At 41.4% G+C, this 18,844-nt stretch overlaps 1 protein-coding gene across 1 annotated transcript in view; it reads right to left on the bottom strand.

Moving 5' to 3' along the window:
• Positions 1 to 18,844, bottom strand: part of phax (phosphorylated adaptor for RNA export) — a 53,798-nt gene that overhangs the window by 32,895 nt on the left and 2,059 nt on the right. The gene's annotated exons all lie outside the window — the stretch shown is intronic.

An 18,844-nucleotide genomic window follows, 5' to 3' on the forward strand; every position in this document is an offset into this window, starting at 1 on the left:
TATTAAAAGTCCGATTACGTTCTCACCTGAAGCGAACCGGACCATGGTTCACTTCGAACCAGACCGAGTCCCGACATTTTTGGGGGACCATGGTCCGCTTGTTTGGTCCGTCAGTATATATATCCTGACAGTAAAACAGGGACCTGAGGAGTTCAGAGATCTGCTGCTCTCTCACGTCTGAGAGCTGGTTGGAGGTGGATTCTCCTCAGCTTTTTTTTTTTTTTCCCAGCATGTTCCAGAGTTTAGATTTAGTTGTTTTAGTTTGTTAATTCTCCATTCCTGGGTTGGAGATCACAGAAGTTCAGTCTTCTGTTGAATCTGTGTCAAGCAGTTTAGAGCGGAGCACTCCAGTTCAAGAGCCTATGGCTTTGCAGGCTCGTTGGTCTCCTTTCTTTTTGTTCTGTTCGGCTGCTCTCCTGTTTTTTTAGTTTTCTGTGCATGTTTTTCCTTTTTGAAATGAAATGAACTAATTCTTTGTTCTGGGCATGTCTGTCTGCTGTTCTTCTATGCTCCAGTCTCTGGTTGAGCCTGTTGTCTTCTTCTGGAGGTTGTTACACAAATAGACCTGTGAACAGCTCTTCAACAATAACCATAATAGATAGAAAGAATTACAAGTTTCTAAACATCCCACAATGTAGTGCAGCACATTTGATAGATGTGAAAATTACAGTCGTCCCCACGCTAGATCTGTCAGTGTTTCACAAACGCCTGAAATCTCAATTATTGCTCTGAAAAGAGTAAACTACTGAGTGTTTATTATGTAGAAAACAATGAATGAGAAAACAAGGCCGCAGCGGGAATCACTGCTGGAGTCGACAGTCAGTTTGCTGCATCGAATCTAAAGTGACGAAGCAACAGAGCTTTCAGTCCAGAGTGGTAGTGTGTGGCAGTTGTGTGTGTGGAGTATCATCTCTACCCAAAATAAATAATAAAGTATTCTTCACCTGTTGATTCGGATTTTAACAGACTCAGTGTTTCAGCCGTGAGTGACGGTCTGAGGCCTCACAGGTTTAGGAATGATCTCGTCAGTGCAAATAAATAGACGGTGTTGTGCATCAGTGTTGAGTTGTGAAGAGCTGTGTGCAGCAGTAATGAGTGTGTGCAGAGCTGCAGGCAGCTGGGATTAAACACACACCGAGGGTTTGGATCAAATCATTTGTGTGAGATTTTCAGGTACCTGATGTACAAGTAGCAAAAGTCTCAGTGTGTGTGTGTGTGTGTGTTAGATGCTCTTTATTCCCTTTGTGTACAACAAGGTGAGACTGAGTCACATGCTACTGTATGGACAGGAGAATAAGTGTGAATGCAGCGGCGTTCACACCTTCTAACCCACATCTGGTGACAATAGGCCCTGACAGCAAAGTGACGATAACAGAAGGTGTCGCTGTCTCTATTAAAAATACAAGTTGCATGTAGGTCACATGCTTCAGCGTGAGGATTACCGTGTCCTACATCAACACACAGACACACGCAAAAATCTCTGTTTTCTTTTGATGCTCTCGCTGGATAAAAAAAATACATCACATCTGTGTCACATGTGAGGGATAAAAATGAAATCTGGGACACTTTGAAGTTGTCTGGTGTTTCGAAGAAGAAATAAAAACAGAGATTGATAAGAGAGCGACTACAAAGGACAAACAGGCCCGATGCTGAAGCTGCATGAGGACGCTGGAGCAGCTGATAGAGAAAGGCTGCAATTATCAATGAGTACGTGAAAGCAAAGCGTGTGTGTGTGTGTGTGTGTGTGTGTGTGTGTGTGTGTGTGTGTTGATGAGTCTGTTGCGTAGCCAGACTCTAATTTGTTCACCTCTTTGTCACCACCTCGATTATCCAGAACGGCACACGCCAGCCGGTTGAAGGGAGGAATGCCTCGATTCACACCAGTAGAACCGGGGGGCCAATTATGGCAGCTGGTTACCATGCCGACGGGAGGCGGTCCCTGTCTATAAAAAGCCAGTAGTGTGTTACTTTACATAATTCCAGTCACTTTGGATTTTCCACCCTGCTCCTCGGGGCTAAAGGGGGCGACACCACTGGAGCAGGTCTAAGGAGGCGTCCAATCACAGAGCAGCGCCACCAGGCTGATGATGTCATCACCAAATCGGTGGTTTTTTATCTGGATGCTACTGGGTGGTGTTGGGGCGGCGTAGTCCTGCAGCAAGAAGGCTCTGGGTTCTTAGAGCAGTTTGACCTTTGACCTCTTTGACTCTGTAGAGTTTGTACCTGTGTTGTTCCCTCAGTCAGCTGGGATTGGCTAGAGCCCGTCCTCAACGACCCCTATAGAGTGGTCAAGTCCCACCCTTCTGTTTCCAGTACATGGGTCCTCAAAAGCGAAAAATTATCAATGAGATTCAATGGGTAGATTATTTTCTGGTCCCGTTTGAATAGTGCCATGGATTTCACATATGTTGTTTGTGATATTTAAAGATATTTTTTCTGCAATTTAGTGCGAAGAATTTTGCTAATGTTAGGTTTTGCGTGAGCCCGCTTTGTGAACTACAGCTCTTCGCTGCTCTTTACGCGAATGATATACGTCACCACCCGCACGTGAACTCTGGTGATCTCTCTGCACCAGGACAAGAGCGTAGAAAAAGGGGAAATCATTCTAAGTCTGAGCATATGGAGAGTTGAATCGATGGAGAAGGAAGGGAGGGAAAGGGTGATGACGTGACGTCTTCCTCATTGTGTTTTCTCAACAGCATTTAACTGAACAATGGCACAATAAACAGTCAAACTCTTGACATGAAAAAATATCATTTTTAGCCTGTAAACAACATTTATGTAATCCAAGGCATAACTACTGGGGGATCAGAAAATCATTATTTTCTGTTCATTTAACACCGTTCATTTTTTACGCTCTGAAAGGTCCCATGGGGGTCCAGAGGAAAAGGTAGAACACTGGAGCTGCTGGGTGGATGGATCACCATGTCCGAGGTGGAACCCATATGTGCACTGTGATCTGGACCTTCACCATCTCTTTTAGTAGTGTTGTGGTCAAGACCAAGTTTTTCAGATGGTTACCCAAGCATACAGTATAGAACAATTTTAATAGTGGTACAGTTACCTAATTGAGTGAGTGAGTCACTGCAGCTGTGGTCTTGAGATAAAATCCCTTGTCCAGTTTGACTGAGACAAGACAGAGTAAAAATGTAGTTAATTCCAAGACATGACCAAGACCTTGAAAATGTGGACTCGAGCGGTCTTGAGTCACCCTCTTCTGTAATGGTTTAATGGCACAAAACTTTATTTTGCCAATTCTCAATGAGCTCAGTGTTGAGGACAGGAGCACAGGAGAACTGAGCTGGTGCTGCCTGCTGCTACTCTGAACTGGCAGCTTGCTGATCTGAATATACAACAGGTATACACTGAGATAATATTTAACACAACCCCCCATCATAACCCAAACTTTCACTTCATCTACATTTAGCCTATGAGCATTATAACATTGGCAAATTTGCAGTGAGCACAAAGTAAACCTCTGGTTGAATCATGGCATCATCACATTTCTGGTTCAGGTTTTTAAGTAAATGAAATATATCAGGACATTCAGACATTTATTCAACTATTCAGTTCAACTTGATTAAAGTCGTCATTTCTAGCAAAGTGTAGAAGTGCTGTCTGTAAGTAATTGACCTTAGAATTAAAAATACAAAATATTTGCATGTCTTGAAATTGTATGTATAATTTTTGAACTAATCAATATGTCATGATTGGTGTCAGGTTTGTTAGAGGATGAAGTCTTGATTTGCTCTAAAACCCCTCTAGAGAAACATTACCATTTTCCTAAAGTTATTATGGATAGCGAGGGTAAACATTACAGAACAAGCAGCCCCACATCCCCGCTTCAAACTTTCCCTGCTCGCCTCAGGACGTGTGTTTTCATGGTAATTTATGCATTATGAATATATTGATATGAAACACAGTTGTGCATGTGGAATGCTGAAAATGTGCAGAGAGCGACACACAATCATGAGGAACGTTTATGCTTATTTTGCTTTGAGAGCATTTTAGTCTCATGGGCCAAAAACATGATGGTACTTCATGCTAAACTAGAAAAGCAGACAGATTTAATTCAGCTTTATCCCTGCATCAGTCTCCAGCATGGTTTAGCTGCACTGGGAGGTGACTGGTCTTGTGTTTAAAGCAACCTCCATTATAGAAATATGCAAATGCAATCACAGTTAACAGACTGGTTACGAGCACAACAGTAATTATGCAGTGGTTCTGCTGGCATGATTCCACTAACAGTGCACTTTAACACAACATCTGACCAAACACAATACCGTGCTGTGGAGCAAGTGTAGCCGATGTTATCTGGCCCTCTGCGTTGTGTTTTCGGGACGGACTGCCCCAGGTGGGGTTCGAACCCTGGTCCCCAGCGGGCGACGATGCAAACCGCTGTGCCAAGAGGTCAATGACCGCTTAGCAGTTGGGTTTGCACGTCCTTTATGGGTGAGTGAGTGCACCCGGACCTTCCGTTACACAAGTAGATAGATAGATAGAGAAATAGATAGAGAATACTTTATTCATCCCTAGCAGGGAAATTCAAGTATGACCTGTATTGGGGAATGCCCAGAACCCTGTAATGTGGTTTTATGGCAAAGGATCTTCAATTTATTTTTGTGTCACTTTTAAGAATTTAAAGGGAAAATGCACCAGTTTTAGTCAGACGATCACTATATTGCACCGGTATTATGTAAAATTAAGTCAACTCAAGCTCACTACGATGTAGCCCTGATAATCAGACATAGTTATTATTACCATCTGAGTAGTAGTCCTCCTATTGAGTAAAATATTATTAGGTAAATTGATAACTTCTGATGACTGTAGGTCCGTCTGTACAATCAGTGGAGTGTCCCATTAAAGCAGTAATGTGGCATTTATTGAGCAAATTAAATAACATTAATAAAGTCTCAAACTGATTTGGCAACTTCAGAAAAATAGTAAGATAATCCTTTATTTGTCCAATGATGGAGAAATTTACAGGGTTGCAGCAGCAGACAACAGTGAAAGAAATATAAAGCACAGAAGATAAGTATAGCAAAAATGAAAGAAAGCAATGTTCGTATGAAAATATAGAGAAATAAAAAAGAAAATATATATACACATTACAGCAGTAGCGTATGACAATGTAAACGACAAAAGGTTAAATCTGTACAGATAAACTGTTGTAATTCTCTCTATATACAGTATGTAAATATATGTATTTGTGTTTTATATATACAATATATATGTGTGTGTGTGTGTGCTGTATATATATAGAGAGTGAAAATGTACAAAATTATTAATTTGTTAAATTAATGATTATTAATATTTTATCCTATATATGGACAGAATGGCATTTTGACTAAGGTGGTGATTGAAGACAGTGTTTGTTTGAAGTCAGTTTCCTGAGTGGAGTTGGACAAAAGCAATCAGCAGAGACCTGAGGACTAATACAGCACGTAATCCTCCTCCCAGACTGATGTGCCTGCTCCACCGGCTATTTTTAGCCAGTCGACCAGTGATTCATTTGGGGAAAAGAACAATATTTCTCTGACCTTACACTTCCTGTGCTTCTACTATTTCCAGATGAGTGTCCCTAACAAAGTTTGTTTAATTACTGCCAAACTGCAGCTCCACAGAAGCTGTGGGAATGTGTCCACATCACAGAGTTGGAGCATATTAATCTAACTGTGTGTCAGGCTGCTGGCAGTGATTTAATGAGCCAATTAATGTTAAACAGAGGATTTGCACAGATTAGGAGCAATTCATATGAAAAATGATTCCTTAATCGTGTGTAACATGTAGACGTACTGCACACACTCCTCTCCTTTACTGGCATTAACATGGAGCAGCAGCTTTGAATAAAAACCACTGGACTTGGAGATGATGCATTTACGCACCACGTCTCGCTAACACAGGCAAAATACAAACTCTTCGTTACCACCTGGTAGTAACAGACTGTCTCTGGAAGACCTCACCATTTCACCATTGAAGGTGCCAACACTGTTCCTCGTGAGGGAGTTCACAGTCTCCCTGGGTCCGTTGATCTTCTTTGGCCGCCCATTTCTCCACACATGGCATTCGTTGATGCAGAAATATACAATTAACATTAAGGGACATTCTTTGTGAAACTGCATCAGTTCCCTCTGAATCTTAGCTGCAAGATCTTTGGGAGATGTTAGTCCCAGATTGTTGCCACCTGCATGAACAACTAAAATGTCAGTTAACTCACCTTGAATGGAGGAAGGACACCACTCCAGCCTGTGCTTCCATTGCCCATCCATTCAACTTTGGCATTTGAACCAAAGTTCTCCCCAAAAACCTCCTTTGATGTTTTCCTCCCACAAAGAATTTAGCCGGGCTGGGTGATCAATATCTTTGTGTGTTTGATCTGTGATGTTGTCTTCTCTTCCACCTGGACTTGGATCACAGGGGAAGGATCTTCTTTAAAGGCGGGTTGTAGCTCTTTGTTGTCAGATTTTCCGTTGTGTGTCTGTAAGATCACAGGTGCTTTTACTCCTTCAGAGGTGCATAATCGCCCTGCGTCTTTCTGCTCTGAATCTGTAGTCATCGTTGTATGTTTCCTCGGTGGAGAGGGGTCTCCCCACGGATGTCCCCGTAGGACCTTTGCTCTGAAGATCATCTCCAGTCTTTCCTGGACTTACTCTCCGGGAAGGCAAGATCACAGGGATCATGATCTCCCTGTGTCTTGTTCCTCAGACTCTGTGGACATCCTGAGGCTTTTTGGAGGAGGAGGGGGTGTCACACCTCGGTCAACAAGAATCAAGTGACCAGTTCTCCATGCTTAGGTCACATGATCTCTGAACCAAATGCAACTCATGCAAACTCTTAGTTTCTGTCTCAGGGTTTTTAGGGCACCCTCCATCCATCATCCATCCATCCATCCATCCATCCATCCATCCATCCATTCATTTGCTGATGAAAGTCATAGAACCCCAATAACACTTTTTTCCACTTTCAAATGAAAGGATTATTGTCCTTAAAGGGATAGTTCAACATTTTGGCAAATTGGCCCATTGCCATAATCGCTATAGTCATAGCAGTAGGTTCGTTACCTTTAATTGTAGGTGTAAGCTATTTTTAGTATAGCGGAGCGCAGCAGCAGGCTGCTCAGAGCTACGCTATGGAGGCTAAGGGAATTTCTTGGTTTCCCTCATTAAACTCATCAAATACAAAATCCCAAAACTCCACAGCGCTTTTGTAGACAAGTTGTGAGCTGCACAACCACCACGCTATGGGATAATGACGGAACGATACGAAACTGAGCCGTTTTCGAGGTAAATTCATACAAAACCGCTGATGCGCGTTGCGTTCAGGGACAGTTTTTCAGCAAGCAGTCTCCGTATTTACCCTGTATTTACCTCGAAAACGGCTCCGTTTCGTATCGTTCCGTCATTATCTCATAGCGTGGTGAATGTGCAGGTCACAACTTGTCTACAAAAGCGCTGTGGAGTTTTGGGATGTTGAATTTGATGAGTTTAATGAGGGAAACCAAGAAATTCCCTTAGCCTCCATAGCGTAGCTCTGAGCAGCCAGCTGCTGCGCTCCGCCGTACTGAAAATAGCTTACACCTACAATTAAAGGTAATGAACCTACTGCTATGACTATAGCAATTATGGCAATGGGCCAATTTGCCAAAATGTTGAACTATCCCTTTAAAAGGTCAAAAGGTCAATGTAAATATACAAATCAAATGCTGCTGATTCAGGATTGAATCCTCTGCAAGCTCGGCTTGTAAATAAAGCCAAGGTGAGGATCCCATGCCTATATTGAATCATGACACACACACTGACTGGCTGAATGTGGCAAGGTGAAGAGGTCCCGGGCGGGGATTGAACCCACACCTCCCGGGTAAGAGTCATGCGCGCTTGCCAGTTACCCAAAGGGACATCCCCTTTGGCCAAGTAGCCAGGGCACATGATCAGTTGGAGGCATAGTGACAGGACCACCACTGTCACATGTACACTCAATTACTGTGATGGAACCTGTGTGTTCGATGTGAAACACTGTCAAAATGTTGTGTCCTCACAAACTACAGACCAATCTCCAACTTTGGATATTATGGACTCCATTATCTTTTTCCTCTCCGGCTTTGTTCTCTAAGAATAAACAGTCAGGACATAGCACATCAGTCTTAGCCTGATGCTTGACAGGCATGCTAAATTAATGACGGGATACTGTTGATTTATTAGTTGTAGCCTATTAGGTAAAAGGTTTTGAGCCTATTATTATTCATCAGTCAAACGTAATTTATCCCTGGTACTTTTTATGGGGATACATTGAAAGTAACTATTTTACACTATGTTCAATGTTTCAACCTTCTAGATCACCTTAAGACTTCCTGGTTTTAGACACGTAAGCAAAAAAAAAAACTTAGCTAACTGCTAACTCATCACCAAACAACAGACACAGAAAGTTGGCAACTAGCTGGTGAATACGAATATATTCATGTCATTCCCAATGTTATAGGCTACATATAGATACATCTAACCTGTTAGTCAGACTAACATGGGATTTTGTGTCACTTGATTATTATAAGATCATGTTTATGTTACTCAATGTAGATTCAAAAGGAAGGTTTTGTCCTGTAATCTGAAGCAGTTAGCAGTGAGTGACATCTATTCACCAACCACATTTTCTGTTATGATGAAAGTTGCGAGTGCAAAGCTCTGATTGGCTGACCGGTGAGAAACTGTGAGTGAAACCAGTACAAACCAGACCTACTGTATGTGAATCACATAATTCAGATGTCTGTGTACAGCTAAAACAAATCAATAATCATTTTTGTTTTCTTTCTGTTTCCCTATGTTTGATGTGTGCTTTAATTTTGGCACATTATAAACGTTAGATGTTAAAAGAACTGAGGTAACACCAACTAAAGCCATTGTTTTATAGGCCAGAGTCAACTCCAGACATATTGGAAACCAAGAACTTTTCTTTCCATGCCATCTCACAGCATGCATTACCACCGACCTATATTCTCACTGATGTGGGAGACAAATGTGAGATAAATGTGTGTGCAGTGCCCAGAACAGGGCCAGAGTGGGACCAAAGCAATCCTGGTGTTCTGTGAGTCTGGGCGATTACACATTGGTCGACATAATAGAAGCCCATTATCTGAGGGCCAGGGAGGAATGACAGGGGTGGCAAAGTCAGCCGGCAGATTAATGAGATCACCAACCAGTTTGAAACTGTCCAAGCCAAAAACATTAGGCAGAGAAACCTGTGAGAGATGTAAATAGACAGAGGGGGGGCTAGGAAAAACATGTTGATAGGGACTCCTAAAGCTCCCATAGCATATAAAGTGAGATTTCCATGTTTTATAAAGCAGAGCTAAGAGAGTCTCAGAGCCTCCTTTCTTCTGATTGGTTCACTGACCTAACCCTAACCCTCACTGGAGCTCTAGAGAGAAGCTGAGAGAGATGGTTAGCTACAATGAGATGGCTTTTTGTTCTGAAAACCACACTAGCCTATCTTCTTATAGATTAATGGTGTGTTGTAGTTGTACTTGGAAGTTGAAAATTCAAAGTAGCGAGTCAGAATTTTAATCTGGAACACGCTGAAGTCAGATCTCCAATGTGGAGATATGGACAAATCCCACAAGCCCCAACATAAGACATAAGATTTCAAGATGGCTGCTACTCTCATTAACAGAAGTAACGCTGCAATTTTAGTGTTTATTTTATTTCTCCCACTTGTAGTTTCAGATTAAGTAAGCTACAGTAGGAGCCTCCTGTTCAATTCTTATCCTTAGACATGTATTGTATGCTGTTGGTATGTGGAAAAAGGCTAAAACAGGCTACCATGTTGTTATCAAAGTGGTAACAATGGCTACCATTGGCTAACAGCTCATTACATATTTTTGCTTAAAGTTTGAATGGCTTTTTAAAAACGTTGTAACATTTGCATTTGAATTTAAATCTAACATTTAAGTACAGTATGAAAAAGTTGTATTTTCATTTTTGCTATATTAACTGTCCATTTTTCCAATATCTGTATTTGTTTTTCAACTGGAAAGCCCTCAACTCGGAAGCAATGTCATTCCAAGCTTCAACGTCCGACTTAAATGGAATACACCATAAGACATGATATAAAACATAGGAAAGGTGTAATATATTGACCTAAGAATTATAATATAGAGGCACTACAGTGGGCACAGAACTGTTTTTTCATTTTACTCAGATTCATCTTACCATTTCTTTTTACTTTAATTTTTTTATTTTAATTAGCAAAGGTGAAACTGTGGTCAAAATATATTTAATTAAAATCAAACTTCAAAAATGATACACTCATGTCACCAGACCTAGTGGTTCCCAAACTGTGGACTAGGGACCACGGGTGGGCTGTAATGGGATCAAAAAAATCAAAACTTTAGTAAAAGATTTATATAAAAGTAAATTAACAAAATTAATGTTGAAAAAAAATTATATTTAAAAAATCTTTGCAACTGGTATGGTTAGGCCCCTGTATTGTTTTGGGGTCGGATGTGGGCTGTCAACATTTTCATGTCATGTTGCTACACAGGACAAGTTGTGACTGTGGCTGCTTGTGCAGAGCTTCACCTCAACCACTGAAATCATTTCTGCCTGAGAGGAACATTTGTATCAATCTGTCATTTCCTTTGGATTTTTCTGTCATACGACTCCCCCGGGATTGTGTCCTTCATGCAGAAAAAAAAGGGAAAAAGTAGAAAGAGCGATGGAGTCTGTATTGGTGTGCTCATCCATCACTGATTTATATAGGCACACTATTTGTATGCAAATGATCCCTCATTCAGCTCTGAACAGGGCAGTTAATGGTGTTTTCAGGGCAATCTGTCACTCAGCGCACTTGACAAGGCTTTCTCATTCAGCGGCATGTCCTGCACTGTCACGTCCACGTGTCTCTTTCACAGAGAGGTGCGTTGTCGCTCTGATCACGGTGAGTGGTCTTCAGGTAACTGTGAGCAGCTCAATTACACAATCATACTCATTCACACGCACTCTCCACAAGCTCACATCATAAGAGCATTGGAAAAAAAACAGACTGCATGATGCAACCAACCGTCTGCAGAGTGTAGCAGCAGGTGTGACTGCAGCTCTGAGGTGTTAGAATATTTTTCTACTTGTGTAATTAAGGTGGGACAAAATATTACAACCAGCCTCCAGTAGGTTTTAATTAACACCGCTGCAAACAACTTTAAGAAGTAGTTGAACTGAATGTGTCAATGCCAAATTATTAATTTGTAAGCTGTGCACATGTGGTGCTCATTTCCGAGTTCCTGGTTGAATACAAATAGCAGATTTCAGGTGAACATTCAGAGCTAATCCTGTGAGACTGGATGCCAGGTTGTAGCTGAGGGCGGAGACAGCTTTGTTGATCCAATCCAATCCAATTTTATTTATATAGCACGATTTAAACAAACACAAGGTTTCCAAAGTGCTGCACAGCAAGATAAAAATACAATAAGTAACACAACAATGAGTAAAACCAATGAGATAAAAAGAGATAAAAGATAAAACACAGTAAAATCAAATAAATAGAATCATAAAAATAAAATAAAGGAAGTCAACTTCCTACTGGGTGTTGAAAGCCAAGGAGAAGAGGTGGGATTTAAAAACAGACAGAGAGGAGGCCTGTCTGATGTGCTGAGGCAGATTGTTCCAAAGTTTTGGAGCTGCCACAGCGAAGGCACGATCCCCTCTGAGCTTCCACTTCTCTGAGGACCAGCTGATCAGCTGACCTGAGAGACCGGGAAGGAGTGTAAAAGTGTAGAAGCTCAGAGAGGTACGGCGGGGCAAGACCATTGAGGGATTTAAAAGCAAATAAAAGAATTTTAAAATGAACTCTAAAATGTATGGGATGAGCCAGTGGAGTGAGGCTAAAATGGGGGTAATGTGCTCGTGTTTTCCTGTGCCAGTTAAAAGACGAGCTGCAGCGTTCTGTACCATCTGGAGCCGAGAGATGGCCGACGCACTGACCCCCACATATAGTGCATTGCAGTAGTCCAGCCGTAGTTATGAAGGCGTGGACTAAAGCTGCCTCAGGTGAAAGAAACTTGATTTAACGACAGACCTGATCTGGCTCTCAAGTTTAAAATCGGGGTCCATCTTCACCCCCAGGTTAGTAACGGTGGGTTTCAAAGTTACAGTCCTGCTGTCTTGTTAAAAGACAGATTTTGAAAGCAACATGGGTAACACACTTTAATGTGTTCACATTATTAAAACAGAATCAGAACCTGGGTTATGATAATAAAAAATGAAGACTTGGAAACCAACCTTTATGCAACCTTTAAGTGATTGTACTGAAAAATAGCCATGATAATAAAAAACTGCCCACTCACATTGGGTTTTTAGAGTTTTCTGCTTCTATGAAATTCTAATGAAGGTCGTCCCACGTCACAGCAGTTCTCACCCACTTGTGTGTCTGAATATCTGGAACAAGCTTTTGATTGGAGTTATGTCACACAGGCTTCAAGCTTGGGAAAGAGGAGGTCAGAAATAGTTCTGCTGCCATGGCTGGCTGTTTAACCACAACTTTAAAAAAGAAAGAATTAGGAACATCAGTGAAAGCAGAAGGCTTCAAAAAAACGCTGGTTATTTTTCATCAAGGTCTGTATGAAAGGAAACCAGAGGCAGTGGAGCTCACAGTGTTTTTGTACAGATTAATTTCAAAGTCCCAGGTTGAAGCCAGAACTGACACGGTGGTTCGTTCTCAGACAAAGACTCTCTTAGTCATGTCTATGTGAAGAAGAAACACCACAAACTAGAACTGTCGAAAAGACACTTAAAACACTATTTGTCATCTCATGGAGGGTGAGTATGGAGCAGCGGCATGGTTTCGGTGGTTGGTGACATGGATACTTAATCTTAGAGCTGCACCAAACAACATTTTCTCATATTTACAACAGGATAAATAACCGTTTAATGTGGAAAGTTTCACTCGTAGTGACAAACCCACAGAGGATTTATCTCTGAATCAATTTTGTGGCGATGTATGAAAAAAGCAAGAGACGAGCTATACTACTGGAGATCTGTCATTATATCAGCACTGTTATGGTCATATATGGGAAGTTATCAGTTTTACGTTATTATTTCCTGCCTTCGCTTATTTCTGGACACTATGATCAATTTCACGCTTGGTTTGAAATGATGGCTCTTTATTTGAAGTGACTGTGAGGATTTCTTGTCAGCCTATGATCAATTTCATGCTTCATTTGACCAGGCTTGTCACATCACGGGGCCGCGTCTTCACCACGATGCAAAGTAGGAAAGACTTTAAGAACAGATTGATTGTTTTGTTTGTTCAAGGAGCACAAACACATACAGAGACACAAGTCACACTGGGGGTGTCGCTGCAGGGATGGTGGGGACGGGTTGAAGGCCTGACCCACAATTGTCAATGAGAAAGTTTTTTTTTCGTTTTTTTTATGGATAATTAGTCAAATCAGTCAAAACCATGGCAGAGGATTGTTACAGAGTTTTAATTATGTCTGTCTTTTGATTCTCTGCAGCCAATCACTGGTTGCTGAGGTTCAGCCGTGAGCTGCTCAGAGCTACGCTACGGAGGCTAATGGGATTTCTTGGTCTTCCTCATCAAACTCATCAAATACACAATCCAACAACTCCAAAACACTTTGGTGGACAAGTTGTGACCTGCACATTCACCACACTATGAGATAATAACGGAGCAATACGAGATGGAGTTGTTTTCGAGGCAAATGCAGAGACTGCTTGCCAAAAAACTGCCCCCAACAGGAACGCGTAATCGCGTATCAGCAGTTTTGCATGAATTTCCCTCTAAAACAACTCTGTCTCATAACGTTGTGTTATTATCTCATATCGTGGTGAATGTGCAGCTCACAACTTGTCCACCAGAGCGTTTTGGAGTTGTTGAAGTGTGTATTTGATGAGTTTGATGAGGGAAACCAAGAAATCCCATGAGCCTCGCGTAGCGTAGCTCTGAGCAGCTCACGGCTCTGCTCCGCCGTTCTAAAAATAGCTTGCACCGATAATTAAAGGTAACAAACCTACTGCTATGACCCTTCGCCAAATAACTTCATATAGGTTGGATTTGGGTTTCAGATTCAGTCTTGTGCAGAACTACAGGATTTTTTATTGTTTTTTGTTGAAGGCATGAATGTGATGAAGTGAAAAGAAGAAAGGAAAGAGAAAAGAAGGCAGTTACAGAAGAAAAAAAGGTCAACATATCCAATACTTGAGGCAGGATTAAAGAAGAAAATAAATAAATAATGATAGTTGCAGAAAAAGTTACAGGGTCAATCAATCCTGCATCCATGAGTCCAGCTCGGAGGGTGGGGGGACTCCCACTGGAGGAGAATCCACCTCGTAGCCGACAGAGTGACACATTTTGTTATTTGAAGTTTTGTACCAGCTAAGTTGTTATTGTTAACCCTTGTTACCCCAAAGATATCAATTCAAGGATCTGGCCTGATTGTCTGAATACAGAATATTCTTCATCACTGCATCAGCACTGTCCCTTTTGGTCTTCATTACAGTTTACCAACAAACTAATATTGAGCTTATATCGCAGCGGAAGGAAAACTCAGCGTGAGCCATGTGCAAAATGTTCCTCAGTTACAGGAACATGGGACAGCCTTTTGCACTTTAAGTGACATCATCCCCTGAGGCCACACACTTTATGAACATGATCCATCAGCTCCTCTCTGCTCCCGACTGTGTCAACTTTATTTTGGTAAAAGCGATGAGTCACCGAATGATCTCAATAGCCCTCGCTCTGACGCTGTTATCTAACTCACCTTTACTGCTGTTCTTCCGGCCACTCGCAGGCAGTGGCTCAGCAAACATGTGACTGTGGGAAGAAAAGACACATTGAAAATTGCAACCTCTCTCTGCCCAGTCACTGACCCCCCCTCTAATTGTGGTGCCGTTCTCTCGCCTCTGTCAAGCGGCTCCAAAATGAGCCGTGGGGCTCTCTGGGTCAGCAGGGTGCACCGATGGAACTTAGATCCTGTTTTTTTAATTCTGCTGGTGTGTGATCTTTGGAGGAAGAAGACCGCCATCCTCCGATTTCCTGATTTGTGACCAGGGCCGGCCGCTGGCATAAACACTGTATGCGGTTGTTTAGGGCCACAGCCGTTAGGTGGGGGGCCACATGATCAGAAAGGTACCGGGGTTCATCAAGTCATTTAAACATCCTGCACGTGCAGCTATGAGCTTTAGCTATATGTAATGTGAAGTCAATATTCAGCTTCTTTTATCTCACATTTGAGACATTTGGTGAAAATAGAACGGCAGAATGACAACATTTGTGCTCAAAAAGCAATCTGACAAAATGTCATTTTAGACTTGTTTTCTACACTTATCTATTACTGTATTCAGATCCTATTTCAAGCACCAAAACAGTTCATTCTTATGACTGAAGGAGTGTTTTCACAAGGGATTTGACATTTTTCAAAAAGACATAAAACACTTGAGTATTGTTAAATCTGCAAGTATCTTAAAAAGATAAATTTAAGAAAATATGTAAAAGTTGAGAAAATGGCCTCAAACCTCAGAGGGCGTAAACACGTCTGTATTCAGTTTTAACCAGTGATTTAGTGTTTGCTCTTAGAGTGCAGGGCCACAAACAAAAACCTTGTTTAGGGGGCCACCAAAATCCTAGGGCCGGCCCTGTTTGTGACGTAGCGGGCGCTGAAGCTGTTCATCCATGACAGCTCAATGATCGCAGACGAACCTCAAAGAGCAGATGCTGGAAGAATGATAGTGTCTGTCAAGGTAATGATTTTCTTTTTTGCACAAAAACACAACATGGATATTTAGTTTGTTGGACTGACATGTGATGACACCATCTCTGGATGCTGCTGACACCATGAAACACTCCCCCCGGCCCCTCCCCTGTCCGAGGATACAAGTCTTTCAACCCTGGCCCTTTTTGATCCGATGGAAATAAGAAACAGCGTGTTGTATCCAGGCAACAAGTTTGTTGCCAGGTGACAGATAACAGAGGTCCTCAGACCAGAGACTGCATGTAACAACTCCACATGAATAAGACAAGGCAGAACATCAGTCACATTTCTTTGATAATCCTGCTTTGATGGCCTTTACCATTAAAGCAAACAATGCACATCTGTTCTCCGTCACATGAACAGTAAACCACCTTCTTGTCTTTGGTGGTAACGTCACTACATGTGCAGTAAACCTGGTGGTGGGCCTAGGCTACGTGAGCAGATGAGGTGACAGTAAAACTCTCCTGCACCCTTTCAGCAGCCTCAATCAGCTTAATTGCCGTACAGCATCAGGATGTACACAGTGACGCCTTATCAGAAAGGACAAATCCGCCAGCAAATATGAAAACAGCCATAAGTGGTGGGATTATCAAACGTATTTGTGCCAGAACGCCGGGCCTTTCATGTGGCAGCCATGAGCTCAGATAATGATCATTTCCGAGGCGCTTCAGCTGACAAATCCAGTGCCACCATTAAAGGCTTTTCACTCTCCCCCGGAGCTGTGGGGCGACTGGGTACTGTTTTTTTATTTTGATGCAGACGCAGCTGCTTTAGTCGAGGGGGGGGGGGCATCTGTTGAGAAACAAAACTGTGTGTGGTCGACGTTTCCTGTTGCACATTGAACATTAAAGATGCGCTAACCGATTTTTCATACTGTCAAAGGTTCAGATAACTAGCTACGTAATGTGAAAGGTGATACGGCAAATTCACATAGTCCCTAGTCATAGTGTTGGGTTCATTAACTTTATATCGGTGCATGTTGTTTTGAGATCAGCGGGGCAGAGACGTGAGCTGCTCAGCAAACACAGTGGAGGTGAACGGTACAGGTCCCCTGTCCCTCATCAAACTCATCAAATACACAATAAAACAACTCTAAAACGCTCTTGTGGACTAGTTGTGACCTGCACATTCACCACGCTATGAAATAATCATGTAACACTACGAGACAGAGTTGTTTTCGAGGCAAATGCAGCCGGAACTACATTTCAGACACGGCTGCTGGGCGGAGTGATTTTAAAAGCGCAAGTAGTTCCGAGCGTGGTATTTGCTTCATGTGTCGTAATGTTACATAATTATACATGGTTATTTCATAGCGTGGTGAATGTACAGGTCAAGACTTCTCTATGAGAGCGTTTTGGAGTTGTTGGATTGTGTATTTGATGAGTTTTGAGGGACAGGGGACCTGTACCATTCACTTCCATTGTGTTCACTGAGCAGCTCACGTCTCTGCCCCGCTGATCTCAAAGCAACATGCACTGACGATTAAAGGTAATGAACCTACTCCTATGACTATAGGGATTATGGCAATAGGCGAATTTACCTAAATATTGAACTATCCCTTTAACCCCACTGCGCTTTTTTATACTCTTGTGGCTCATTCTTGTAGTTTTACAGAAAACAAACTGCTTCCTTCAGCCCTGTGTTCACAAGCATTAGACAGCTGATGCTTTATATTTCTTAGCAATACTTTCACAGGTCTGTAAATTCCTTATAATTCTAATAATTTAAATCTTTTAATGTTAGACACATGTAGTTAGAAGCTAATCATAGGTAATGATGACACAGTGTTAAAATGCTGCACTTCCTGTTATTTGATTCCAAGTAATGACTAAGCAGCCTGATCACTGTAGAGTTTTTGTCAGTGGGCAGCAACAAGTTAGGAGAAAAATGGCTGTTTACAACTACACAATGAAATGCATTATATAGATTCTAATGTCAAATGGATGATCTATAAAAATACAGTAAACGGAGCAGTAATTTGGGTGAAATTCTGCAGAAATTACTGCAGAAAAGTCGAATAAGATACTGTATTCGACTAACTATTTGCCCTCATGTTCCTGTTAATTACTGTAAAATGACACTGTTCATGCCAGGAAACTTTCAAGCAACATTGAGGAAATGACAGAAATAAGCCATAAAATAAACCTCATGAGTAATTTGTATTGTATTAAAGTATCTTATGGGCCATATCTGTGTTTCCATTGTGATAATTTAGTGTTGTAATGAACACGAATTGTTTCAGTGATGTTCATACAGCTGCTGCTGCCATAATTAGACCTTTGCTGCCATCCATCTATTGTATCTGGGAAATGCAATGATTAAATCTTTATTAAAAAAAGATGTGGACTCTGTGGGCTGGCTGTAGTGAGGGTTGATCACAGCTCATTAGTGTGACTGTTACAGTGTGTGTACCATTACCAGCTGCTGTGTTTGTTCAGAATAGACAAGTTTGACTGTGTGTGGAAACATTAGAGTCCACCCATCAGGAAATATCATGACCTTCCTTTATAATCCACAGTCAGCAGTTGTCATAAGGAGCACATGTTTAGTCTGATCATTTTGTAGAGTTGACAGGACATGTCCGCTGTCACTAATGATACATATAATAATGCCTTATACCAAGACCTTCTTTAGTCTTTTTAAGTACATTTTTGTTTTTCTATCTATAGTTTAATTATCTTTCTTTACTACACTTTATTTCCTTTTTTGCATTGTGTACAGTAACACATGATGTTTTACTTTATGTCATCCAACCACTGTTTGTTGTGTTCTTTCTTTTTCTTCTACAGAATCTAAACTTCTTGTTCTTGTAGCAAATACTGTGTCTGCCCTCTAGTGGACAAATGTCTCTACTACAATACCTTTTGTCCCACTTTACATTTCTTATGAAAACACATGTTTTGTTATTTAGCCACAGTGTGTAGATTATGGATCTCAGACTGACATAGTGCTAAAAACAATCTTAACCATTATTATTATTATTATTATTATGAGGAGGAGGAGGAACAAGTATACAAACCACCTGCTGTGTTTTTTGGAGTCATTTTACCCATGTCACCTTTATTTATATTCCCGATACAGTTAAACAAA

Source organism: Trachurus japonicus, chromosome 23, assembly GCF_045865225.1.
Source record: "Trachurus japonicus isolate A0001 chromosome 23, Traja_1.0".
Lineage (NCBI taxonomy): Eukaryota > Metazoa > Chordata > Actinopteri > Carangiformes > Carangidae > Trachurus > Trachurus japonicus.